The sequence below is a fragment of the Podarcis pityusensis genome (assembly GCF_964106645.2).
Source record: "Podarcis pityusensis genome assembly, chromosome: 17".
Lineage (NCBI taxonomy): Eukaryota > Metazoa > Chordata > Lepidosauria > Squamata > Lacertidae > Podarcis > Podarcis pityusensis.
The window spans coordinates 30,973,666-31,001,299 of NC_138042.1; the positions used below are offsets into that span (position 1 = coordinate 30,973,666).

The 27,634-nt window shown below is 41.6% G+C and overlaps 1 protein-coding gene across 20 annotated transcripts in view; it reads left to right on the forward strand.

The window, feature by feature from the left end:
* The window catches only part of NRG1 (neuregulin 1), a 500,813-nt gene that overhangs the window by 429,080 nt on the left and 44,099 nt on the right, over window positions 1–27,634 (forward strand). The window contains exon 1 of one of the 20 annotated variants that reach the window (XM_080986800.1): window positions 27,017–27,137. The exons of the other annotated variants lie outside the window; for them this stretch is intronic. The gene's annotated coding sequence lies outside the window, so the exon portion shown is untranslated. Of the gene's footprint in view, window positions 1–27,016; window positions 27,138–27,634 lie in introns of those variants that run through there. 20 annotated transcript variants of the gene reach the window in all.

Sequence of the window (27,634 nt, forward strand, 5' to 3'; positions counted from 1 at the left end):
TCTTGTTCTGTAGTAGTTGTCATTTTTATTCTTAGCAGAACACTGTGAGACAACACTCAAAACCTATCAGCACCAAATGGGTGCATTAGAGCTTACGGTTTCTCCAATACAGAGAAATGCAGAAACTTCATGGAGTCTCAAGGTTTGCTATGAAACAAGAACATTAAACAACAAAGTAGCCATCTCCTTCCTTGCTTCAGCTTTCAGATACAGCTACTAAAGTATCAGATAAAACGGAAGAAAAAAAATATGATGAAGGTAATTGAGAGCTGGAAATGTTTTAGGAAAGTTATGCAGAACTTTGCGCTAAATTTGCAGAGTAGAGGCCCGCTAGATCAGGCCAAAAGTCCCATCTAGTCCAGCGCCCACTCTCACTGTGGTGGCATTTGGGAAACCCAGAAAACAGCTTCCCTCTTCCACAGCTGTGCCCACAACAGCTAGTATACAGAAGCATGCTGCTTTTCCGTTAGTGGAAGTAGCATAGAGGCATTATGACGAGGAGCCATTGTCCTCTCCATGAATTTGTCCAAACTCCTTTAAAGCTATCCAGGTTGGTGGTCATCACCACATCTCATAGTGAATTCCATGTTTTAACTTTGTGCCAAGGAATAAGTCGTTCCTTTTGTCTGTCATAGAGGATAAGGCTGTCACTGGCTACTAGCCATTATGGGTATGCTATGCCTCCAGAGGCAGCATCATCTTGCTTTATTGGCCAAGGGAGCCGGCGTACGGCTTCCGGGTCATGTGGCCAGCATGACTAAGCTGCTTCTGGCAAACCAGAACAGTGCGCGGAAACACCATTTACCTTCCCGCTGGAGCGGTACCTATTTATCTACTTGCAGTTTGACGTGCTTTTGAACTGCTAGGTTGGCAGGAGCAGGGACCGAGCAATGAGAACTCACCCCGTCGTGGGGATTCAAACCGCCAACCTTCTGATCAGCAAGTCCTAGGCTCTGTGGTTTAACCCACAGCGCCACCTGCATCCCACGTCCCATACACTTAATTTTCTGTATTTCCTTATAGGGAGTTGCTCCAGTGTTCTTATCCATTTGGATTGTTCCTTTTTGCACAAGGAAATAACTTTTTTTTGTACTAAGTGCTAATACTGTGTCTTATCTTGTCAACTTTAATCAGTCCCGAGACCTTTTTTCTTTGAGGTAAAACCTAATTTAGCTTGTTGAAAGCAGTTGTTGCGGGGGGGGGATTGTTTTGTTTAGCAAATCTAAATTAGGCATAGTTTGCCTTCTGCATGTTCTAAATAGGCTTTGCTGTAGATTGTAAGTGAATATGTAACTTAACATGAAAAAGAAACAGAAAATATAATTGCTATGAGGTATACTGCCACCTCATAGCAATTATATGTTCTGTTGATATTGGAGTCAGTGAAGAATAGAACTGATTTTCAGTTACAAGCAGTGGTTGTATTCAAAACCCAAGAAGGCAAAAATATGCTAAAAAGCTGGCACAGTTTTCATAGGTTTCAAGGGGATGAGTGCCAGTTTGGGGGAGGAAAATATTTATGGGTGAGTTGGGTTGTAAGGAGCAAAATGGAAGAATTACTTGAGTTACTTAGCTGTAGCATTATGCAGACAAAGAGTAATTAAATATTAACTACATTCAGCTCCTATATATGCACTGTAATCTCACAGCAGAATGTAGAGGCTGTATATTCCGGAAGTGTAGGCGAAAAGCTAGAGAAAAACTGCATTGTGAAGTTAAATAGACTGATACTGCCTATGGTAATGCCACCAAGTTCCACAAAATTAGAAATCATTAGTGGCCATTGAAGTATTCACCCCCACATTGTAAGTATATAAACAAAATCTCTGACCATTGGATGAAATGATACCAAATTTTAGAAATATAGAAGTACAACTGAGACATTTGGTAAATGCAGAAAATCATTTCAGAAAGAGTGACTTGACCAGCTGGCAGGATCAGAAAAACTGAAGTCCATATTAGATTTGAGAGGGGGGAAATTTGCAACAATAGAGCAAAGATACTAGAGCAGAATTCATGCAGCATGGTGTATTAAATATACCTACCACAAAGCAATGTCCAGTTCAATGGCAAAAGAACCTGTATGGCTGTTGGTGCTTGAGACTCTGAAAGTCAAAGGGGATCCCCAAAGAGTGCTAAATGACTCAGGGACTCAGAAAATATATAGGGTTGAAGAAAAACCTGACAACCCTTTAATATAACTGCAGCAACTGTGTTTCTCAAATCAGTTAACTGTTGGCAGTGGCAGCTTAACTGCAGAAGGAACCATCTGCAGTCTATTTACTTTGCAGTAGTCTTAACCATAAACGTAACAAAATTAAAGAAAACTCCAAGACTTGGCAACTACATTGATAACAGTAAGAAGTATTCCACTAGTTCTCTAGAACAGGTAAAAAATAAGGTTAAGTTCCTTGCTTTCATTTGTATCACAAGAGGAGTAAGGTAAAGGTAAAGGACCCCTGACAGTTAAGTTCAGTCGCAAACGCCCCTGGGGTTGCGGCGCTCATCTCGCTTTACTGGCCAAGGGAGTTGGTGTTTGTCCACTGACAGTTTTTCCAGGTCATGTGGCCAGCATGGCTAAGCTGCTTCTGGCGAAACCAGAGCAGCACACGGAAATGCCGTTTACCTTCCCACCAGAGTAGTACCTATTTATCTACTTGCATTTTGACGTGCTTTTGAACTGCTAGGTTGGCAAGAGCCGGGACCGAGCAACGGGAGCTCGCCCCATTGTGGGGATTTGAACCACCAATCTTCCAATCGGCAAACCCTAGGCTCTGTGGTTTAGACCACAGTGCCACCCGCGTTCCACAAGAGGAGTAGTTTGTATAAAAGCCTAGAGAAAGTTAAACTCGCCAGATTGTGCTATATGCTGTTGGAGGAGATTGCTGATGATCTGGGATGCTGGCAAACATTATGTTTAAACCAGGACTGTAGTTAGTATTAGCAATGGTTTGTGTGAACAAGCCAACTTCACCTTATGGTTTGTGATCCTGGCTTGTTTGGATAAACAATTGTTACAACTAACTTGTTTCCTGGTTCACTCATAAAAAGATACTGTAGTTAGCTGAAAGCAAATGTTCTCAATCTCCTCCTTGCAGCTGCAGACATATACATATACAACTATTTCTGAAAAGGTCAGTCACTGAAATTATAGATCCAGAATGTCTTTGAGGACCAATTTAAAGGGTAAGAGAACATTAAGCTGGTATAATGGTAATTACAGACATTTGGAGCACCCTGGAAATGTGAGTAAAAATAAGCCTGTTTAGTTAGACAATAAGCTATGAAAATAACTTTCTTGGTAAGGGGCCTTATAAACCTCAAAAGACAAAGTACAGCTGACATAAATCTGAAGAACAGATGAAGACTAGGGAGCGCAGCAAGCTTAAGAAAGCATTTTAATGTGTAGAAATCGAAAGCTACTGCGGCACCATTCATTAGGTTGGCTTTAGACAGCTGGCATCTAATTCTGCAGACCTCCATGATAGGAAGAGGCTTGTTTGCAGCACTTCAGTGTCATTGGTGAAGTGCAGCTGTTGTAAAAGCTGTTCAGCCTGGTGTTTCTGTTGCTTCCAATGCACGTTAAAGGTAAAGGTAAAGGACCCCTGACAGTTAAGTCCAGTCGCGAATGACTCTGGGGTTATGGTGCTCATCTCACTTTACAGGCCGAGGGAGCCGGCGTTTGTCCGCAGACAGTTTTTCCAGTTCATGTGGCCAGCATGAGTAAGCCGCTTCTGGCGAAACCAGAGCAGCGCACGGAAATGCTGTTTACCTTCCCACCAGAGCGGTACCTATTTATCTACTTGCACTTTGACGTGCTTTTGAACTGCTAGGTTGGCAGGAGCTGGGACCAGGCAATGGGAGCTCACCCCTTCATGGGGATTCAAACCACCGACCTTCCGAACAGTAAGCCCTAGGCTCAGTGGTTTAGACCACAGCGCCACCCGCCAACGCACGCCATCAAGGCTAAAAGACTGGCAACAAATAATGCCAATAAGACAGCATAGTGGCTGTGAGGTGGCAAAAAGTGGCCCATATACAAAGGAGATTATACACATTTGTTATTTGGGGCCCAAACACATCTAGAGGAGCGACAGAGTTGTGTCTGTAAATGTCCATGTCTCTGCACAGCTTGACACAGAGAAGAGACAGATGAACTTGCTGGCTTTTAACCTTAATGGAAAGCCACTCTGTCATTCACTCTGCTTTGTAGCTTATTGTCCACCATCCTGGCGTTCTGACACCTCACTCTTAAATACAACATATGCCTTGTGTCCCAGATGTCTTCCAGAAAAGGATACAGCAGCCAAAATAAGCAAGATGGTATCTTGAATACACACAGGGACTTGATGTTACGGAAAACATCTGCACAGCCAGTCTTCTAGTTGCATGAGGAAATGTGAACACGCAATTTGTAAAACAGGGGTGTTGTTTTCAACCCAAATCCTTCTCGGTGTGGTTTTTCCCCCCTTTATAACATTTTTTACTTCATAGATTTTTGTAAACTGTGTCCATTTCTCAAGCAGATATTAGCCTTTTCTCAAGCAGATAAGCCTTTTCATAACTGAAGGAGGTGCATATGTTGACTGCATAAGCTCACTGTGATCTAAATTAGCCTCAGCCTGAAAATTGCAATGAATATGTGAAAGTACTGGTCAACTAAACCCAGGGCAGTCAGTCTGACATTATCCCCAGCAGATGGGCCCCTTTTCCTGCTCTTCCTCATACAACAAAAAAGAAAATATTTCTTCCTCCACCACCTGAAATCCAGCATGCAGAAAATACTGCTCAGCTGACCAGGCAAAGGCAGAAGCCTATTTTACTTGACCTGGTTAGTTAATGCAGAGGCTGCCTCCCCACCTACCATTCAGAGGCAGTATTGTACAGTGGTACCTCCGGTTATGAACTTAATTCGTTCCAGAGGTATGTTCTTAAGCTGAAACTATTCTTAACACGAGGCACGCTTTTGCTAATGGGGCCTCCCACTCCTGTTGCGCCATCGGCATGCGATTTCCGCTCATATCCCGGGGCGAAGTTCGCAGCTAGGGGCATCTACTTCTCGGTTAGCAGAGCTTGTTACCCGAAGCATTCATAAGGAGGACAGTACATAACCCCAGGTTCCACTGCAGACTTCTGGTTTCTTCTGAGCCTGGAAGTTCCAGCACCCCAGGCCACATACAGTCCACATTAGCTCACTAGGCTAGTTTGCAGCCCTGACATTATATGGTTCTGTCTGCTAAAGCTCTGTACAGTCATACCTCATTTTACATCCGCTTCATGTTACATTCTTTCAGGTTACGTCCCACGGCAACCCGGAAGTACCGGAAAGGGTTACTTCTGGGTTTCGCTGCTTGTGCATACGCAGAAGCACAAAATGACGTCACGCACATGCGCAGAAGCGGCAAATCGCAACCCGTGCATGCGCAGACGTGCCGCTGCAGGTTGTGCTCTTTTCATGTTGCAAACGGGCCTCCAGAACGGATCCCGTTCACAAGCAGAGGTACCACTGTAATTGATGAATCCTGACAAGGGTGCTGTGTTGGCTACACTGGTGTGTTTGCAAACCTCCCCACCACTTTGCCTCTCCCACTCTCCCTCCCAGGAAGCAGCGGTGACGCTGCTACTGGGAGGTCAGGTCAGTCCCCCCCCTCCTTCCACTACTGGGATGGCCTCTTTCTTGTGTTTAGTAATGCTATTTCTTATCTGGATGGATTCCTGCATTCTAGATTTTAATATATCACAACAGAGTCTTTTTTACCCTGACGTTTGGGAAAGTGAAATAGTGTGCTGTTTGTTTTGATGCTGGACTCCTAGTGGTTGCTTGGTATTCTCAGTGTCCTAAGTCTGGAGGCCAGGAAGCATTGAGTAAGGAGGGGGTGGAGGTACAACAGCTGAAGAGAAGAGAGATTGACAGAAACAGAACAGATAATTTAGTGAGTGCCTTCTAGGAAAATTAGTTATTGCAGTCACTTTTGGTACTTCTGTTCTCAAAGAATAGTTCAAAGGGGAAAGGATTCCCACTGGCTGTGGATATGATTAATGTCTAAGGGAATATTAAAGACATGTTTCACTTTTGACAAGACTTTTGATTCAGCCTTAATGATGTTTTTAAGGAGAGAATAAAGGATGGGTAGGCCTAGCATAGGATCGTGTCACCCTCTGCGTGGTGAGCTCTGAATGAATCTGCTAAGCATTTTGTACTGCTGAAATAATTAATTAATCTAAATACTATTTTTACCTCAAAGGATGTATTTCTTTGTATAATCTGTTAAGTGATGTGTGCATTACAGATTTAGCATTACAAAAGAAGAGATAATTTAAAAAACCACCCAGAGTACTTTAGGCTTATGAGCTATATCCCTAACAAGCTGAACACCAATAATCCCAGCTCTCCCCTTTTCCCCTTCTAAAGTGCTGCCTCTTCCCCCACATCCACCAAACTCTGGTTAGCTGTACTCAGTCAATCAGAATGAGGTTACAGCTCAGCACCAGGGTGGAATTCTGTTGCACTGCACCACCAAACTGCTCTAGTTCTGAGCTCTCAGTCACAGCACCATATCTTCTATAAGAAAGTATGTCTGATTTACTTTATTTAAATCAGATTTACTCTCCAGTTCCAGTAAGAAATTTGGAGCTTTGTCATGGATATTATTTATTTATTTATTATACCCCGCCCATCTGGCTGGTTTTCCCCAGCCACTCTGCCTGGTTCCCTGTAACTTGGCTTCTCGCAGTAAGGGGACCACCAGAAGGCCCTTGGCGCTGGACCTCAGTGTCTGGGCAGAATGATGGGGGTAGAGATTCTCCTTCAGGTATACTGGGCCAAGGCTGTTTAGGGCTTTAAAGGTCAGCACCAACACTTTGAATTGTGCTCGGAAACGTACTGGGAGCCAATGTAGATCTTTCAAGACCGGTTCGCCCACATAGAAGAGCAGGGCTCCTCTGTAAACCATCGATGGGGGTGGAGGGTTCAAATTCCGTCATCGGTTCGTCCTCCCTTTCCACATTACTTTTACTCTCATGGATCAGGGCTTACAAATACAATTTCTGGTTCAGTTTGAAAACTAGGTTGGCCAAAGTAGGATAAAAGTGGAAGAAGTTATAATAAGTGCTGGGATGAAAATTTGAAATCCAAATTAGCCTTCCTTTGATAAGCAGACTCATTGCAGTATTGGGATGTTCTCTGGAAATGAAAGTCCTTCAAAGGGAAGCTAGGACATAAATAATAAACTTCAAATACATCACAAAGTAAAGGTAGTCACAGACTTGTTAAGTGGAATAGCATTGGCGCGGGATTGGTTTTGTTCGCCATTAAAGGAAATTCCCTCTGGAATTTCCGCAGGCACTTTGAAATAGATGAGTAGCACGAAAGGCATTTTAAAATAGGGTGCCTACACTTGTCTAGTTATCTTTATGCCTGATCGAAAGGTCTGTTAAAAAACTATCTTTATAGTTTCTTTTTTCCCTTTTTGTAGACATTTTTTTTCTATTTAAAAAAAATTACTCCTCATCTGTGAGAACTACAAACAGGTCTTCTGTAAAGTCTTCCGGCACCTTTTGATGCTGTCATGAGCTTTTGCCATTGAGATGAACAAATTTTCTCAATTTTAGCATTTCATCTTTCTTATCAGAGCAAGTGGGTGAAATGTATTGCGTCTGTGAAACCAGGGAAATGTGTTTAGCGGGTAAATTTGCTTGATATCTTATCAGCTTCACTATTTCAGGTCTGATGTTTTACCTTAGCTTCTTACATACAATTTTAAAATGGACACACTTGCTCCTCCAATGAAGAGTCCCAGGGAACTCTTTGCTTTGGAAAAAAAAATTGACACTGCTCATACAGACATTGTGCTACCCTTGTTGAGATCAAGTTTTTGAGTTAAAAGATACTTCTGTTTTAAAACACACACACACACAGTTTTTTTGTCCTTCATCAAGTCCACTGAAAAGTGTCTTACAGTCCGTGTACCATACACACAGCCAGACCTGCAGTCCAAAAGCTCTTGTTGTTGTTTAGTCGTTTAGTCGTGTCCGACTCTTCATGACCCCATAGACCAGAGCACGCCAGGCCCTCCTGTCTTCCACTGCCTCCCGCAGTTTGGTCAAACTCATGTTCGTAGCTTCGAGAACACTGTCCAACCATCTCGTCCTCTGTCGTCCCCTTCTCCTTGTGCCCTCAATCTTTGCCAACATCAGGGTCTTTTCCAGGGAGTCTTCTCTTCTCATGAGGTGGCCAAAGTACTGGAGCCTCAGCTTCACGATCTGTCCTTCCAGTGAGCACTCAGGGCTGATTTCCTTAAGACTGGATAGGTTTGATCTTTCAGTCCATGGGACTCTCAAGAGCCTCCTCCAGCACCATAATTCAAAAGCATCAATTCTTCGGCGATCAGCCTTCTTTATGGTCCAGCTTTCACTTCCATACATCACTACGGGGAAAACCATTGCTTTTACTATACGGACCTTTGTTGGCAAGGTGATGTCTCCTAAAAACAGCAGCCTTCATTTATAAAATGTTCATGGATACAGATAAGTTTTTGAGCAGATGGTTGAGCAAAAAGGCCAATCAGATCTCCATGCCTGCCTTTGAAAGTAGAAGAAGAAGAAGAAGAGTTTGGATTTGATATCCCGCCTTTCACTCCCCTTCAGGAGTCTCAAAGCGGCTAACATTCTCCTTTCCCTTCCTCCCCCACAATAAACACTCTGTGAGGTGAGTGGGGCTGAGAGACTTCAAAGAAGTGTGACTAGCCCAAGGTCACCCAGCAGCTGCATGTGGAGGAGCGGAGACGCGAACCCGGTTTCCCAGATTATGAGACTACCGCTCTTAACCACTACACCACACTGGCTCCTAATCACCTAATCACCTGACTATCCTTCACATTTCATTTCCCCCTATGCAATGGATGTTTCTCTTAAAATGAGCCTAAGACTAATGAGAAATAGAATGTAAATAGAGTTATAGTTTAGTGAAGTCATTGGGCGAGCAGAGGTATAGGATTGTCTGTGAACAATGACCTGTGCTCCTGTTGATGAGAAAAAGGTGTTCTTGGACAAATCCGCCCCCCCCCCCCCCAGTTCCATATTTTGTAACACAGATAACACAAAACTAAAATTTGTCATTAATAGTTAAGCTTGTAAGTATACAGCAAAACATACTACTCCATTTGTTTTGAAGTATAGCTGGTGATTGTTTTGAAGTATTCTCTAGTATGTATTTCTCTAATTTAAAGTTCTGTGTCTGTAATTGTTTCATAGATTAGATGATAGCCAAGCATATGTCTTTATTTTCAAAACATTGCTTCTGACCCAGTAGGAATAATTATCAATTGCCCTGAACTGTTGGGGTGTCTGTTGCTCCACTCCTATTGCAGCAAGTTTGTCCTTTGATTTTAAACCAAGGTACCACTGGCACTGTGACTTGGTGTGACAGAAACTGCCGTGCTGTTATACCCTTGCCTTTAATTAAGTAGTCATTAAAAATGAAACACTTTTCACTTCCTCTTGCTCAGAAAGTGACAATGATGGAAGGGCCCAGCATGCCCATGATGGTGCAGAAATTGAATCATTAAATTAAAGGACTTGTAAAGACCCCAATCCTGATTAGTTAAACAGCTTGCTTTGCTTCGTGATTAATGGGATTGCAAGAATCAGATCTGATTCCCACTTAAAAGAGAAACTTGTCTGAATGATGATAAGAATATGTGCATGCAAACAGATGTGGAGATGTTGCAACAACAATAAAAATGAAGAACCATCTTATTTTAGGAACACACAGCCTTCATTGTGTTGTTATTGTCCATTATTGTCACATAGCACTGAATGATTTGTAGCAATCACTGCCGGAGTTGAAATAAGGGGGTGAAGTCTTAGATGATCTCTACTGGAGTTGCCATTCAGCCAAGCTGCAAATTCTGATTTGCTTGTCTGTCTGTCTGTCTGTCTGTCTGTTTGTTGCACTTGGTATCTTCTTCCAATGAGCAAAGTCAAGCTTACAGCAGTAGACACTTGCCTTTCGACCAGAGCTTCCCTATGCATGTTCATGTACATTATTGGTCCAAAAGGACAAAGTGTACAACACCCAAAGAACAGCCCATTGTTTGAATTATAAATGGATATTAATTAAAAACATTTAATTTCGTGTTTGTTTTTATCATTTGATCTCGCCTCTGACTCAGAATCCAAAATACTTATGATTTCTGCCCAGTGATAGCTTCGTTCCTTGACTCATTTCTGTGTCAACTGAGATTACAGTAGGGGAGATCAGCTTCTCAACTAAATGCCAAAATAAAATAGGCTTATTGAGATCCTGGGTAGAAAGGTGCCTGGAGGTAATGTACTCCAAAATCTTACCTACCCTAAAGCATACTTTAAGCATTGTCTACATCAGACAAAAAAAAGCACACTGAACAAATGTGTCATTTTTTTAATGGTAACTCTGTCACTGGAAGATATATATATATTACGTTTTCCTGGGCCAGCTTAATTGTATCTGTCATTGTAGCTCCATTGAGGAAGACTATACACAATTATATTTTCAAGAAATCTCAAATGCTTTGTGATTGTCTTGCCAAGGGTTTTAAAAATAAATAAATACATAAAATTAATCTCCTGGTCCTGATGTTCCCACATTTCCAACCTTGCTGTCTGCAGTTGATACTGAACAGTGTAGCCATCTGCAAATAAAACCTGTAGAGACGATAAGAGTAATACCGGAACCTTTCCCTTCTAAAATGAGGATATCAGGAAGGTGAATATGATAAATCAGAAAATCAATGATGGGAAAAGGAAATTGGAGGGTCTTCTTTCACTTAGCATATTCCCTCATGATTCACAACATGAAACTGATTGGTAGAGAATTTTCATGCTAATGACAGATTTGGTGTAGCATGTACACCATTTCCTTTTCTTGTAGCCATCCTTCCTCCAAATGTGTTTCAATAAGAAAATGATGCTAGAAACATGCTGCTCTTTATATCTTAGCCTGACTATTAAACAAAGAATGTAATACAATACCACTGGGACATCTATCATACAGAAAATGGAATGGAGAAACAAGACTGAATTCCATCTTGTTCCTGCACACACACACACACACACACACACACACACCATTCCCTTAAAAATGATAATATAATATGCCAACCATGTTATGAATTCCAAGGACAATGACTAGCTTACTTTCATCTTTTCATTTTCTTCCTATCTTTTTTCCTTGAATACTTGGATCAAAGGAGTTTTAAAAAACAATTTCCTTTTTAAACTTTGGTTGAATCTAGGTCATTTAAGTTTTGCTGTCTCTTGGGTGCCTAGCTCTGCCTGGATTTGTTCAGAGTAGAGGGAATACAGTAGGACTGATTTTTGCTTCTGCATATTAACAATTCGGTGAATAATGCATCATACAGAAATCAAAGAGGGAGTTGTGGAATGGATATGGAATGAGGAAAAGACCCACTTTCACAAATTTTTGATGAGGTTTTCTGCTCCAGGTTTTAATTGACAATTGAGTATCTGTCAGATTTGTGTGACATACCAAGTTTCTACAGAAGTTTTTTTTCTTTAATATGTGTTTGTATGAGCATGGACAGTTTTATAAGCCACGGACAAACATTCAGCATAACCACTCAGCATAGCAGGGCAGCCCTGATTAGGGAAGTTTTTAAGGATCAATTTTTTTTTTATGTTGAATCTATTATTATTATTATTATTATTATTATTAGTGCAACCAAATGCACAATATTAGATTGTGGAATAACAGACCAGTGGTACAATTAACACCCAGAATAAATACCATTGATTTAGTCATGCCACTAATTTTTGGAGTACAACATTGAAAGGGCAGTCACATATGGAATCTAAATTTATGACTACCTGATGTAAATTCATATGTGATTATCTATGTTTTGACAAGCATTACAAGCATTATTTGTTACTTCATCTATACTTTATATACTGTATGAAATTCATTAACCTTTTATAATTTCACAGTTGTTCAGTTGTTTCTTACTGTTTGGTGAGGTAAGATTCTCACTGGCTGCAGCCCTACAGTTTAGATCAGGGCTCAGCAAACTTTTTCAGCAGGGGGCCAGTCTACTGTCCCTCAGAACTTGTGGGGAGCTGGACTACATTTTGGGGGGGGGATGAACGAATTCCTATGCCCCACAAATAACCCAGAGCTGCATTTTAAATAAAAGCACACATTCTACTACAGTGGTACCTCGGGTTACATACGCTTCAGGTTACATACGCTTCAGGTTACAGACTCCGCTAACCCAGAAGTAGTGCTTCAGGTTAAGAACTTTGCTTCAGGGTGAGAACAGAAATCGTGCTCTGGCGGCACAGCAGCAGCAGAAGGCCCCATCAGCTAAAGTGGTGCTTCAGGTTAAGAACAGTTTCAGGTTAAGTACAGACCTCCAGAACGAATTAAGTACTTAACCTGAGGTACCACTGTAATGTAAAAACACCAGGCAGGCCCTACAAATAACCCAGAGATGCATTTTAAATAAAAGGATACATTCTACTCTTGTAAAAACACGCTGATTCCCGGACTGTCCGCGGGCTGGATTTAGAAGGCGATTGGGCTGGATTCGGCCCTCGGGCCTTAGTTTGCCTACCCGTGGTTTAGATCTCTTGAAACCAGAGATCTAAACCAGAGCAGCTGAGGTAATTGCAAAAAATGAAGAGTGTTTTCTGCTTTGTCCTCTGCCGCTTCATCCTAGCACAATTGGCATTTAGACAGCTATGTTGTTTCAGCTCCTTGGGGAGGCAGCTACACAGTTGGGCTGTGAGTTGTGCCAGAATACACAGCTCGGGCACATTTAAGTTACCCCCAGTAAGGAAAAACAGTAAAGTCACATCAAGATTCTGCTTCTGACACCTGAACTTCTGTTTCTCCCCTTGGCCAGATAGCAGCAGCCTGCTGTTCATTGCTTCCTGATCATTAGAGCTGTTCTAGAGGTTTGGTAGGCGCTTGTGCGAATTTCAACTGCAGGATTGCACCCTACCTATTCGAAGTCATTGGGTGTTGGTCCTGCAGGAAGTTGTGATGAAAGGCTTGGAACTGACAAAGGAATGTTAAACTGAGATGATCAGTTGTTGAAACAAGTTCTGAAAAGACCTCTAAACGTTTCTCTTTTGAAATGTTAGAAGGAGATGCCCTTGCAGCGCTGGCGGGTTTATTTGAGGCTTCAGCAGATGTGGTCATGTGTTTGCCTTTTGATAGACCTTGGCCGATAGCAAAGGGAACAGAGGTGGTATATAAGCCTCCTTTTTCCTACTCTCTTGCTCAATCAAAAGTCAGCGCATATGAGTTCCCAGAGAGGCATCTTGTCAAAGATCATAAGGAGGCTAGATCTTCAGAAGGATAAGCTTTTCAAGTTTCAGTAGTTTAATTCTTAAGGCATTTCTTGAATGGAGGCTGAGGAAGCCAGAACAGCCACTCCCGCATTTTGGATCTGTACAGTGGTACCTCGGGTCCGGAGATCCGTACTTAACCTGAAACTGTTCTTAACCTGAAGCACCACTTTAGCTAATGGGGCCTCCTGCTGCTGCTGCGCCACCAGAGCACGATTTCTGTTCTTATCCTGAAGCAAAGTTCTTAACCTGAAGCACTATTTCTGGGTTAGTGGAGTCTGTAACCTGAGGCGTATGTAACCTGAAGCATATGTAACCCGAGGTACCACTGTACATACTTGGGATTCAATTATTAAGAATAATTAGTTGCAGTTGAAACTTTTCCCTTGCTACTTACTACTGTATTTTATGATCTTTTTATCCGTTTGGCAGTGACTTACCTCTTCATAGAATATGTGTGAATGATGGAAGGTAATGAACAGGGTTTTTTGTTTTGGCTCATTTGGTGAAATTTGTGAACTATTGACTTTGTGCCAAATACCTGAGCATAAATCAATAACAATTATGCTAAAACCAGTGGAATGGCTCTCAATTTAATCTCAAGATTTTGGGGGCAGACTTAACGGTTTGGATAAATTCAGCTGTTTTAATCTAAGGGGGAGAGGTGGCAGAGACTGTTAAAATTATAAAGCACATTGAGACAGTCAATTTGAGGGTGTACAGAATCCCTATTGTGTTACATGAAACAACTGGTTGAATATTCAGAATGTCAGGAAAGGGTCTGCCACTATGCAACACACACACACACACACACACACACACACACACACACTGTGCATACTCTGCAGCTCAGGCCTATAATTTGAATAACCAGGAGGTACTTTCCACTTGCTCTGTTCCTGACTTTACCTAACAGGAGCTGGTCTGCTACAGTGGTAGAATCTATGCAATGGCACAAGATAGGCCCAGGGTCGTGTGTGTGTGTGTGTGTGTGTGTGTGTGTTCCTCTGTGTGTGTGAACGCTTCATCTGCCACTCTCATAAGCTCCTGCCTCTAAGCCACTTTGACTAAGTGAATGCATTGATGGATTGATTAAATTTGTATCCCACCTTCCTCGGTGTGTCCGTCGTGATTCTGTCTCTTTCATTTTAAGCTCACAATCACCCTGTGACTTAGGATAGGCTGAGAGATCATGATTATACTATCATCTCAAGTAATGGCACCACCCCCACCCCTTGCCACCATTTACACTCCACCTCCATCGTTCTACCCGGACACTGAGGTCCAGCACCGAGGGCCTTCTGGCGGTTCCCTCACTGCGAGAAGCCAAGTTACAGGGAACCAGGCAGAGGGCCTTCTCGGTAGCGGCACCCTCCCTGTGGAACGCCCTCCCACCAGATGTCAAAGAGAACAACAACTACCAGACTTTTAGAAGACATCTGAAGGCAGCCCTCTTTAGGGAAGCTTTTAATGTTTGATGTATCATAGTATTTTAATATTCTTTTGGAAGCCGCCCAGAGTGGCTGGGGAAACCCAGCCAGATGGGCGGGGTATAAATAATAAATTATTATTATTATTATTATTATTATTACAAAGAGTCTAAAGTAATATCCTACTTCCTGGGGACAAACAACAAAAGAAGGCCTTCTCCAGCTGCCCTGTGTGAGAGCTTTCCAGGGGCAGCTCACTAAGGTGAAGGAAACAGAACACTAAACTAAATGGCTCTTGGTCAAACCCAACAAGGCAATTCTAAATTAGTTATTACCTCAAATTTTGACAGCAGCAGCAAAAATTAAGGTGGACATAGAAGTGGGTTAGGAAGAGCCCAGCTCCACAATGGGGGTGCAGATCTCCCCCTCCCCAGAAATTGGTAGGGCCCAGAAATGTGGCACATGTCTGTGATGTCACATGTGTGTCAATGGGAGGCCTTGCCCAGTGCCATGCAGCTTCAATGGCCACAGCTCCTACTCTTGCACACTTAGAAGGAGCCTGCCTTTGATGTTACACCACGCTCGGTTCAGTTGTTTGGCCTCTTCTGCCCCCTCAGTATGGGGGGGGGGAGGCGTTCCTGAAACCGCTGCTAAGGAATATTGAGGGAGCTGATGTTACTTCTGCCACCTAGAGTTGGCATGCCTGGCCATGCCCAACACTGGAGGTGGCCAATCAAGACTGGAAGTTGACCAGAAGGCATGACCACAGTGGAGAAAGGCAGTGATGATTAGAGCAGGATATGCAGTTTCTATGAAGAGCAAGTATGGAAGAGCCTTGAGAAAAGTCAGCTTCTCATAGGAATGATATTAAATGATGATTTGATTGTTAGATTCTTATTCATTAAGTATAAATGATTGTAATATAATTTATTGTGCAGGTTTTAATAAAAAACAAAGAATTGATAGTAAAAATGTTAATAGTTATAAAAAGTACATTTATCAAATATTCTTCGCTGAAGTTGACCACAGGTATTTTTCAGTGCCTAAATCATTTTTGCTGTTGTTTTTTTTAATTAAAGACTTTAAAATTAGTTTTACTAAAGTTAAATATACCAAATGTTTCATGAAAGCTGAAACAATGTAATATTATGTTACTTTATATTTCCTTATTTATTACACATCCTAGTTTGCCTTCAGAGTCTTTCCAAGGTCACTGAGCACTTAACTTAATTACTTTTCATTGATTTCTTGATATTTCAAGCCTGCCTTAGTGGGCCCCTTCTTTAAAAACAGAAAATGTAAATTGTGCTTTTAAAGACACAATTTTCTGCCAATATTTTAGTCACGTTTGTGAACTTAACTGCTTTCAGAAAATGAGTGAAAATAGATTTCAATTCATTTAGTAGTACTGCTCCATTTTTAATCCTAATTTCTTTTTACTCGGTATCAGCAAAATAAATAAAGATACCCTCTTTTGTTTTGCATTTCCAAATGACTTAGCACAAGGGATTTAGTAGAGGACGGAGAATTAAGAATCTGGGAGATTGTGGAATATAATGGAAGTACATTTTGTATTGTCTGTTATTACACCGATTTGGTTATGGGAGAAGTCATTTAATCACAGCTACTATCCACTGAATAATACCTTTTTTGTGATCTGAATAATTAAGGCTTGAAACAACTGTGAAGAAATGACCTTGCACTGCAATCATAAGATTTGGTGCAACAATAAATAAGAATTTAGGCTGGACTGAATTGTTGCACTTAGTCACTGACACAAGAATGCAGCATACAGTTTTTGTACAGTAGGCAGATATGCCAGCACAGATGATTAAGATCAGGCAGCCAGTGAGAGGAATTAAGTGGCTTGCATGCTCTCCTGGTGTCCTTCACACACTGTAAAGCATTTTACATGCTATGGAGATAAGATGTTATGGTGTATATAAGTGAGCAGATCATTTTTATAATTCTTTCAGCAGTATCTTCGCAACTGACTATTTCACACCATCACTTTTCAAGCAAAGCATTTCCTATCATGGGTTGACTGTTTGGAGGAGTTTATTTCGTCTAAAACTGCATAGCTCTGGTATCAGGAAGGAACAACAAAGTTCTTCTCTAATCCTGCGGAGAAATGTCAGCAATTGTGTTGACCTTACCACTGAGATGCCATACTCTTCTCAGCTGAGATTAAGATGTACATGATTGATCTAGATGTATAGCTCCCAGGAAAGCCCTAAAGTCAGCTCTGTCGAGTTGTAATGGAATAGCCCGAAGAAAGATTCTGCTTACAATTTTGCCCTTACCTAGTCAAATTTAGTTATATCTTAGCTGACCTTGACAAAACTTTTTTCCTGGAGAAATATAATCGTGCTTGGCCCACTGAGTGAAAACAGCCAATGATATTATATTTCTTATGGCATAAAATCACTTAAGTCACTTGAACAAGCCTATGTAGTAAGAAGCATCAACATGAGTGGTAAGGTCCAGATAAAAATACTGATAATCAACACAAGCACTTATTTAATCAATTGAACGTATATGATTTAATTCAACTCAATTACCTTTTTATTGAGTGCCATGAAGGCACTAATCCAGAATGCGGCAGCTAGACTGGTGACTGGGGGTGGCCGCCAAGACCACATAACAGACCTACATTGAAAGACCTACATTGGCTCCCAGTACGTTTCCGAGCACAATTCAAAGTGTCGGTGTTGACCTTTAAAGCCGTAAACGGCCTCGGTCCTGTATACCTGGAGGAGCGTCTCCACCCCCATCATTCTGCCCGGACGCTGAGGTCCAGCACTGAGGGCCTTCTGGCGGTTCCCTCATTGCAAGAAGCAAAGCTACAGGGAACCAGGCAGAGGGCCTTCTTGGTAGTGGCGCCCGCCCTGTGGAACGCCCTCCCATCAGATGTCAAAGAGAGAAACCACTACCTGACATCAGAAGACATCTTAAGGCAGCCCTGTTCAGGGAAGTTTTTAATGTATGACATATTAGTGTATTTTTGGTTTCTGTAGAAGCCGCCCAGAGTGGCTGGGGAAACCCAGCCAGATGGGCGGGGTACAAATAATAAATTATTATTATTATTATTATTATTATTAGGCAGGAGCACACCTATGTAATGGATTCATTCATAAAGATTTTTATGGGCTCTCACTGCACTTCCCACGGCAACAACTGTAACGAATGTATGAATATCCTTGAACAGAGATATTGATGTGACGAATGTATGAATATCCTTGAACAGAAGCATGGCCTGGAATCAGCACTGCTCAAAGCTCCATGCTAGCTCCAGCACTGGCCATCATTCTGGTGTCCTGCTGGAATGCTGTGTGGTTCAGGTGAGAACTGATCTGGTATCATGCACATTGCACATATTGGCTTTGAAGTGGACCCCAATGGTCCAACGACTTCACTAGCCTGTTTCCTTCTAGTACTGTATTTAAAACATTTCCCCCTCTTGCTCTTTGTTTTTGGTAATTATCACCTCAGATTCTTTTTATTTTAACATCCCTAATTGTCTGCTTGCATGTCTTTTGCCAAAGTTTGAGTTCCTTTTTTGCTCTCCTGTTTTGACAAGGTTTTCGTTTTCTAAAGGAAGCCTTCTTGCCTCTAATAGCTTCTTTGACTCGGCTCATTAACCACACAGGAATCCTCTTCATCTCAATGATACTTTTCTTGATCTGTGGTATACATTCTAGCTAAGCTTCTAATATTGTGGTTTTAAAGAATTTCCAAGCATTTTGGAGATATTTGACCCTTGTGACTTTGTGTTTCAACTTCATTTTTACCAATCTCCAGAAGTTTCTTCTTTTTGAATCGAAATGTGACTTGTGTTCGCTTTTATTAGCAATTGTCCATTTACATATATATTGAAATTGATAGCACTATGATAACTACTCGCAGTCAATTCAACAGCATTTACATCTTGCTCCGGCTCTTAGGTGCCACCCCAGGTTCCAGGGTCACCACTCCTCTGGTCAGCTCCATGACAAATTGTTCTAGGTCTCAGTCATTTAGGGTCTCTAGATGTTCAGGAAAATGTATTGGGACAGCTCTGCTCAGGGGTGAACTGATGGGAGGAGACAGAGTATGTCAGCTTTGCTTCATTGAGGTTGGTGATGGGGGCTTGGCTTCTAGAATGGGCAGCAGAGAGGCACAACTAATCTCATAAATGTGCATGGGTGTTCTACAAAGCAATCTTCTCATAACTGGAATTGGGCCTACACAATCAACAAAATCCACATTGTGTTTCTGTTAAGGCAGCTGTTCTCAACCTGTGGGTCCCCAAATGTTGTTGGACTACAACTCCCATCATCCCTAGCTAGCAAGGCCAGAGCTCAGGGATGATGGGAGTTGTAGTCCAACAACATCTGGGGACCCACAGGTTGAGAACCGCTGTGTTAAGGACTTAAGAGCCCTGCTGGATCAGACAAAGGAAACACCTTGTCCAGGAACAGTGACCAACCAGAGGCCTGTAGGATGCTTATAAACAGCTGTATGCAATTGGCGTTCAGAAGCATCATGTGTCTGACACTGCACATCATGTTGTGCAGACTTCTATACATTTTAAAAGATCATATCCCCTTTTTTCTGTATCAAATATCAAAATGGACCAGGTAGCCCCCTAACCTGACAAAAGTTTTAGTTTTCACTTATGGACTAATATCTATTGCTTCCCTGTTACAGATATAGTATCCCTAGCTTACCCATTAGATCTTTTAGAAATCAGGCTTGCTTTATAGAATGAGAGTCAACATGAAAAACAATCAAATCACTCTTAATAATGATTGCATGTGAGATAATTTCAGCATTTGGTCCGAGTCCAAAATTATAATTGAGCAGAGTTAAAATAGAAGATTCTCATCCTGGCTTTGAGTATCATTTGTCCATTATTAAATTAGCAGCTGAAACTCAGGAAATAATATTATATGACTAGAAATATAATTTTGCAATGGTCAGCTATCAGGTCCTCCTAAAGAAGTGTTGACAAGGAAGTTGCCTCAAACTTTATGTAGTTTAAACAGGAAAAAAGAAAAATTGTTAATTGTTTTGTAGCATTACTATGCCAGACTACTGGTGTTTGTAAAGTTATGTTGCAGCTCTTTATCCTGTTACAACTTCATAGGGGTTATTTTTTAGATTAGATAAAATATACTACACTTTTCTATTACAATAATACAGCAGCTTACAATACTTCTAGAAAAGGGCACACTGAATTCAGATGGTTAAGGTTGGGCATTTTAAACCTGGGGTATTAAATAAAAAACATCAACATTATAGAGGACTGTATCTACCAGGAGTAGGCAACTTTTGCGGCACTCCAGATGTTATTAAACACTGGTTCCTAATGTCCCTGGCCATTGACCATGCTAGCTGGAATTGTTAGAGTTGGAATCCAGTGAAATTTGGAGGGCCACAGATTGTGTTAACTTTAACTAGGAGGGAGTGTCTGGCATTGCTTAGATTCAAGATTAGATGTTTAGATTCAAAATGGCACCCAATGGTTTCCAAACACAGACCAAAACCAGCTCCTCAACTTCAGTGGCTATTGTGCCAAATTTGGTTACAATGTCTTAACAGTTCTCCAAATACGTGCATTTTTGAAAAGTTGAGTCAACCTTTTGTTTCAAAATGACATCCAGGTTATCCAAAAATAGACGAAACCATGTTCCATGACCATCATGTTGGTTATATTAAACTGTGTATAAATGTTCTGACAAACAGTTTTTCAAAATACATTTGATTGGTCCATTATGGCACACAATTGTGTCCCAGTCAAAATAAGTTAACCCTGACAGCCTAGGAAGTTCCCAGTTTGTGAAGTTAACCCTGACAGCCTAGGAAGTTCCCAGTTTGTGAAGATAAACAATGAAGAAGCAGTGCTGCTTAGAGAAGTTCATGTGAAGAGGTTTTTACAACAAATTTTACGTTTCTCCCATAAACTATTATTAAGATGACAAAATGCAGTTGTTACCTTAAAAGGGGTTACTACAAACAACAGCAAACTATAATAATAATAAACCACCATAAGACAATACCATACAATGTTTTTACTGCTGTTTCCAGTTAGGTGTTATAATTCGTCTTTATTTTATCAAAGGGTATATCTTACCTGTAGCTGAGTAACTTTAACTGAACCTCTTTGGAAACAGCAATGAAAAATGTCATGAGGGACATCCTCACCTGCTCCAAAGATTCCGTGGTGAAGGTTAAATGGAATAATATGGAAATGCTTGTCTTGGCTGTAGATAGCACTTACTGAACGCTGAGAAAAGTGAAATCTTTCCTCAGGGGAAATTTACAAAGGCCCAATAAAGAGGATTCATAGCCATGATAAAATTTTATCAATGAATACTAAGGAACCATCTTAGAAATTGGTATGGGTGATGGATCTTCTTGAATAAAAGTATTGTGGATTTTATTCCCAAATTCTATTTTGGCAGCATAAAATTTCATTATAAAAAAATGTTCTACCGAAACACCATCAGTTGACTCATTTTTGCTACCCATGCAATCTATGCGGGAGAACAAAGTTTAAGTTCTTAAGACCGAAATATCTTAGGTAACCTATTCTCAGCTGGAATTTAAAGTTTAATGCAATGCTGCTCCAAATTTGAATAAGGAAAGACATGTGGAGCTAAGTCTCAGCTAATGAGGTTCCTTCAATGCATTTGGCTGCATCAAATATAAACCTGTATATATTGAAACAATTTTTTTAAAAAAAATCCTTCCAGTAGCACATTAGAGACCAACTAAGTTTGTTATTGGTATGAGCTTTCGTGTGCATGCACACTTCTTCAGATACCACATGCACACGAAAGCTCATACTAATAACAAACTTATTATGGCAGACCAACACGGCTACCTACCTGTAACTGTATATATTGTTTTTTCTTGTCATCCTGTTAACTCCCTCTGCTCAGAGAAGTCATACTCCCTTTATTAGCTGCAGTATTTCCATTCCTCTTGTTCCTATCTTTATCGTAGCCAAAGGACAAAAAAGACACCCCCCCACACACAAAAAAAAGAAACTTAGGCTGTATACATGCTAATCTGTTTGTAGCACAAAAATGTAGTTTTTCTCACACTGAAATCATTCATGCTCTGCTTTAGCTGCTTTCAACATAGATTAATTCTAGATCCTACCACCCATATGGGTAGGTGTGGTTACCTTATATGCATTTGAAAATCATCCCCTTGATTAGATTAGATCCACACTTCTTCCTACTCCCTAAATATGCCCCAGGGGAATGAAGAAGGAAGTAGTGATTGTGATCTTGGTATACACTCACCCGCAATATTATTGGGCAGGTGTGGATATACTCTCCCCAATTCCAGATCTGCCTACATCTGTTTTCAAATGGACAGGGAATCAATCTGCAATGAGCTTTTATTTTTGGAATGAAACTAGTTTCTCAAAAAGTACTTTCAGGAGCAAATAATATGCAATAGATCTAGACAGTGTGTGGGCTGCATAGGAAAAAAACAAGTACTTCAGTCATGTGTAAGCAGCCTTAGATTTTAATACTTCAGGGCAAAGCTTGTAAAAGAAATATTCTCAGGGAAGCCAATGATTGACCAGTACAGATTTAAATAGATTATTTAAATGAATTCTTGTTCATTTTGTTTACTGTGGGTAATGAGGGAGGGAGGGAGGGATATAGATTTATTATTGCAGCACCATTACATTAGGAAAGCTACAGCAAGGGAACTTTTTAGCATTTCATTATAAATCTTATTTTTGACAACCTAAATGCATTCTATAAATATTAAATAACAAAAATGTATCAATTTAGTCTCTGCGTGAGATATCTATGGAATAATTTCTGTCGATGAAATAAGATAACCACACAAAGAGACTAGAGGAGAGCCAAGAATTCACTGTTTGTTAAATGTAACTCTTCTGCTACAAGAATCTGTGCCTTTTTTTTGTACATTTCAAAGCATCACACACAACAGGGGAGGTTAATCCATTATGGAGAATGCAGTGATTCCCCATTAGGTCAAGCAGTCCCAAACTGTCCACTGATAGCCTCCTTATTAATATAGCTAGAGGATGTCACTGACTGTTAACGATGTATGTTCACTATTCTGTGATCTCTGGTCTAGAGTATTCTGCCTGCAGTTAGAAGCTTGGGGGTAAGAGTAAGCAGGAGAAAGGAAGTAGCTTTAAAACCTGAAATAATTCTATTTGATGAATAGCCGCAGTGTGTCAGTGACATTTTACTGTAAATGTTCCTTATGTGGCTGAAAGGAAAATCCCAATCATGCTATTCTGCAACTGTGATGAGATCTGGAGGAAGATGGTTGAGATGAAAAGGGTGCATTTTTCTCAAAAGAGGGAAATCGTCCATCTTCTTGAGTTTGCAATGTGCAGCATGTCCATGCAGAAAATCTGATTTCACTGTTTAAATGATTAGTAGCTCACAGAGAGCTGCCGAGTGATTCTCAGATTAGGAACTGCATCGTCAAGAGTTTTTAGTTTTCCTAGGAGGAATTTCTTTCTGACTCCAGTAATTCTTCCCTTTGGGTGATAGGGCAGAAATTAGATGAATGTATATTTGAAACTTACGGTCTTCAAATAAAAACATCTTGAAGGTCCCAGGCCACAGAGAGGTTAGGCTGGCCTCAACTAGAGCCAGGGCTTTTTCGGCTGTGGCTCCGATCTGGTGGAACACTCTGTCACAAGAGACGAGGGCCCTGCGGTACTTGATATCTTTCCGCAGGGCCTGCAAGACAGAGCTGTTCCACCAGGCCTTTGGTCAGGGCACAGCCTGACTCACTCCTTTGGCAATCTTCGCGGAGCTCTGGCCCAGTGGTTGCCATTGGTTTGATTTGAATTACCGTATTTTTCACTCTATAAGACACACCAGACCACAAGACGCACGTAGTTTTTGGAGGAGGAAAACAAGAAAAAAATATTCTGAATCTCAGAAGCCAGAACAGCAAGAGGGATCGCTGCGCAGTGAAAGCAGCAATCCCTCTTGCTGTTCTGGCTTCTGTGATAGCTGTGCAGCCTGCATTCGCTCCATAAGACGCACACACATTTCCCCTTACTTTTTTAGGAGGGAAAAAGTGAGTCTTATAGAGCAAAAAATACGGTAATTTTATAATGAATGATTTTAGAGTGTTGTGTTGTACTGCTGTACTGTTTTATTGTTGTTACCCGCCCTGAGCCCGGCTTCGGCTAGGGAGGGCGGGATATAAATAAAATTTATTTATTTATTATTCCTTTTTAGATGATTATTTTTAAGGTTGAACTAGACCATGGGTAGGCAAATTAAGGCCTGGGGGCCAGATTCAGCCTAATTGCCTTCTAAATCCGGCCCACGGACGGTCCGGGAATCAGCATGTTTTTACATGAGTAGAATGTGTCCTTTTATTTAAAATGCAGCTCTGGGTTATTTTGGGGGCATAGGAATTCGTTCATTTCCCCCCCAAAAAAATATAGTCCAGCCCCCCCCCAAGGTCTGAGGGACAGTGGACTGGCCCCCTGCTGAAAAAGTTTGCTGACCCCTGAACTAGACACACACATAGTCATTACAACCCACTGGGAGGAGTGCAGAGAGAAGAAACCCCATGGAGCACCTGTTACACCAAAACCAGATGCCCTCATCTGTCCCACCTGTAGTAAAACATGTCTCTCACGTATTGGTCTCTCCAGCCACAGCAGGCGCTGTAACTCTCCCAACGGTTTGATCTCGCCTCAAAGGCACACTCTTCCATCGACAGATGGATGCCAACAGTATATTAAGAACAATCAGGATCTACCCCTGACCATTCATTAAGCATTTATTGGTGTAACCCCTGTCGTTCCAATTCCCTTTTTGTACAACAACTCAGATTCTCCCAAGTGTTCTTTTCTTATCATATCTGTTGAAATTTTTGCCGTACTGTTTTAATGCAATGCGTTACTAAATATACAGCATAAAGAAGAAGGAGAAACCGAAGCAAACTAGTGCAATCCAAACCAAGGCATCAATGGGGGAATTTCCTCCTTGAGCTTATGTCAGCTTCCTCAGGACCAGAGCAGAGGAGGAAAGAGTTAAATTCCTCCTCCACACCTGCTGCCGTTCCTATAAATATGACACACACACACCCCCGATGCTATATTGGCCTTTAATTGATATGACAAAAGACACTGAATATGCAATGGTTTTGTTTGCATTATTGGGGCTATATTCTAGTACAATATTCTGAGGCTGAATTTCCCAAAGTTAGGTGTACAGAACTCTTGTACCTCTTTTCCCATTTAGGTTTTTGTATATCCAGTGTAAGTAGCACTGGACCCATCCCTTTTGGCAGGACATTTCTGCTTCAGTTATGGATTCTGCTAACAAATATGAGTTTTGACTGCCTTAAATTCATGCTGTTTTGGCTCTTATGGCAAAATGAGAAATATGTGTTAAAAAAAACATTTTGGAGTTATAGCAGTCAGAATGATCTATCCAAATATGAGTACAGTGTACCTTGGTTTAAGAACAGCTTACTTTATAGAACAACTTGGATTAAGAACGCTGCAAACCTGGAAGTAGGTGTTTTGGTTTGTGAGCTTTGCCTTGGAAGCGGAACATGTTCCGCTTCCTGGAGTCCCCTGCTGCTATGGGAAAGCATCCCTTGGTTTAAGAACACTTTGGTTTAAGAACGGACTATGGAACGGAAGTTTATCTTCTTACGGAGAGATAAATGTATGCTTATCATCCTTCCAATTTTCTTTTCCCCTCCTATGGGGCTGCCACCCATCACATACAACATATAAAGAACTATTATTATATCACACTGTTCTCTCTGAAGATGTAAATTGTGATTTTAGGTAGAGTTGACCATCAAATAATTTTAGTAATAGAATAATTTCTATATTCATTTCTTAGAACATGATACAAAATCTGCATATGATTGGTTTTGTTTTTTAACACAAGTGAAATGATCCATGTCCAGCTTTAGGAGAGAAAAATGTTTCTCTTTTCTGCTCTGTTTGACCTTGTTAGAATTAGGCTTTTTAAGACTCAAGAGATAAGATTTGACTCCGTTCAGAATCTGTAAAGGATGTCTTGTCTGATGTAGTAGTAGTGTGTGTGTGGTTTAAATAAATAAAAGATAAGGGTCTTTTCTGAACAGTCATTTTATATATGTACACTTGTTTCTCATTTGTTATACTGTATTGGCCCAAATATAAGCCGCACCCGAATATAAGCTGCATCTTTAAAACTGGAGTGGGGAAGAGGGGAAAAATCTCGGATATAAGCCACTCCATTCCTCGCTGCTCATGGCTGCATACTGTGGGGGGAGAGGAAAGGGGACTGCGTGTGGGGTGGGCACCACTTTGCCCTGCGGTCCTGGCTGCATACTGTAAGGTCAATGTGGCGTTTGCCTGTTCATTTGAAAATGTTTGAACAGGGGGGAGAAAAAGGGTTAAAAATATAGACCAATAGGAAAGCCGGAGGCGGAGCCTACCTGATTATAAAAGGGCTTACCCCAAGGTTTGAGTTAGTTGTTGGTGGGTAGTTGGTTCGTTTTAGTGGGTTGATTGGTTGGTTGGTTGGGAAAGGCAGTTGGAGAAGCAGTTGGCAGGCAGTTGGAAATAGAGAGACAGGGCAGTGGGTTCTTGAGTGAGGGGAGGTAGAAGAGATAGAGAGAGGAAAATAAGACTAAGAAAGTAAAGAGTAACAACATTTGGAATGCTGTTAAAGTTTGTTTGTGTCTGAAATTACACTCTTCTTTATTAACTTGAGAACCTGACTGAGACTGACGTGATTTTACCGGGGAAGACCTGGTTGGCGGCAGCGGATTAGTGGTGTACGGGTCAATAGTCCGTGAGACAACCGGGGGCTCCGTACGAACACCACAGTCACAAATATAAGCTGCACTTTAACTTTTCACAATTGGAATTTGGGGGAAAGGGAGTGTCAGGGAACTGCCATCAGTGCCGGAGGGAGAGAGCAAAATCCAGAGGGATTCCAGAGAGCGTCCCGGGATTGGGAGAGGCAGCCCATCTTCTGGGGAAGAGAATCAGCGTAGCACCAGTGGAGAAGGGGGGGCAGATGGGGGAAGGGGCGAGGCGGTCCCATGACTCCTTGCCGGGGACCAGCGGGGAGAGTAGGGGTCCTCCGCTGCCTACGTCCTCCTTGCGCAGAAGGCTTTTGCGCAGAGAAAGTAGGAGGAGACTAGGCATCAAAGAGCTTCTTTGCTGGAAGAAGTTTAAGAAACGCCCACTGACGGATTCTGCCAGCGATTGAGACAGCCACGGGTGAGTGGCTGTCCGGACAGAAAAGTTTCACTTAGGCAACCCAGCCAGGTGTTTGCACCGGCTTACGCATGAGCAACCCCTACAGGGAGGCTTACATTCAGGCCAATACGGTATGTAGTACTAAGAGTCTTCTTTCAGTATTGCAGTTCTGTTGAAATGGAAGTATGAAAATCTTTCTAGACCCCATTGTCATGGTCAGACCATTTCCTGGTTAGGCTTGCAGCTGCTTCTGCTCTTCCCAGGTAGTTAAAATGGTTTGTCTCTGAAGGTTGATGGAATCTGATAGATTCTTTAGGGTCTTTGGAGAGTTTCCAGCTAGCATGGCAGGCGCTCTCTCAAAGCCCTAGTTACTCTGTAGAATATAGAAATGATTCCAGTTGTTTCACAATTACCGTATTTTTCGCTCCATAGGACGCACTTTTTCCCCTCCAAAAATGAAGGGGAAATGTGTGTGCGTCCTATGGAGCGAATGCAGGCTTTCGCTGAAGCCTGGAGAGCGAGAGGCATCGGTGCGCACCGACCCCTCTCGCTCTCCAGGCTTCAGGAAGCTATCCGCAAGCCTTGCAAGCCCGGTGGGAGTTCCCGCGGGCTCACAAGGCTTGCAGGC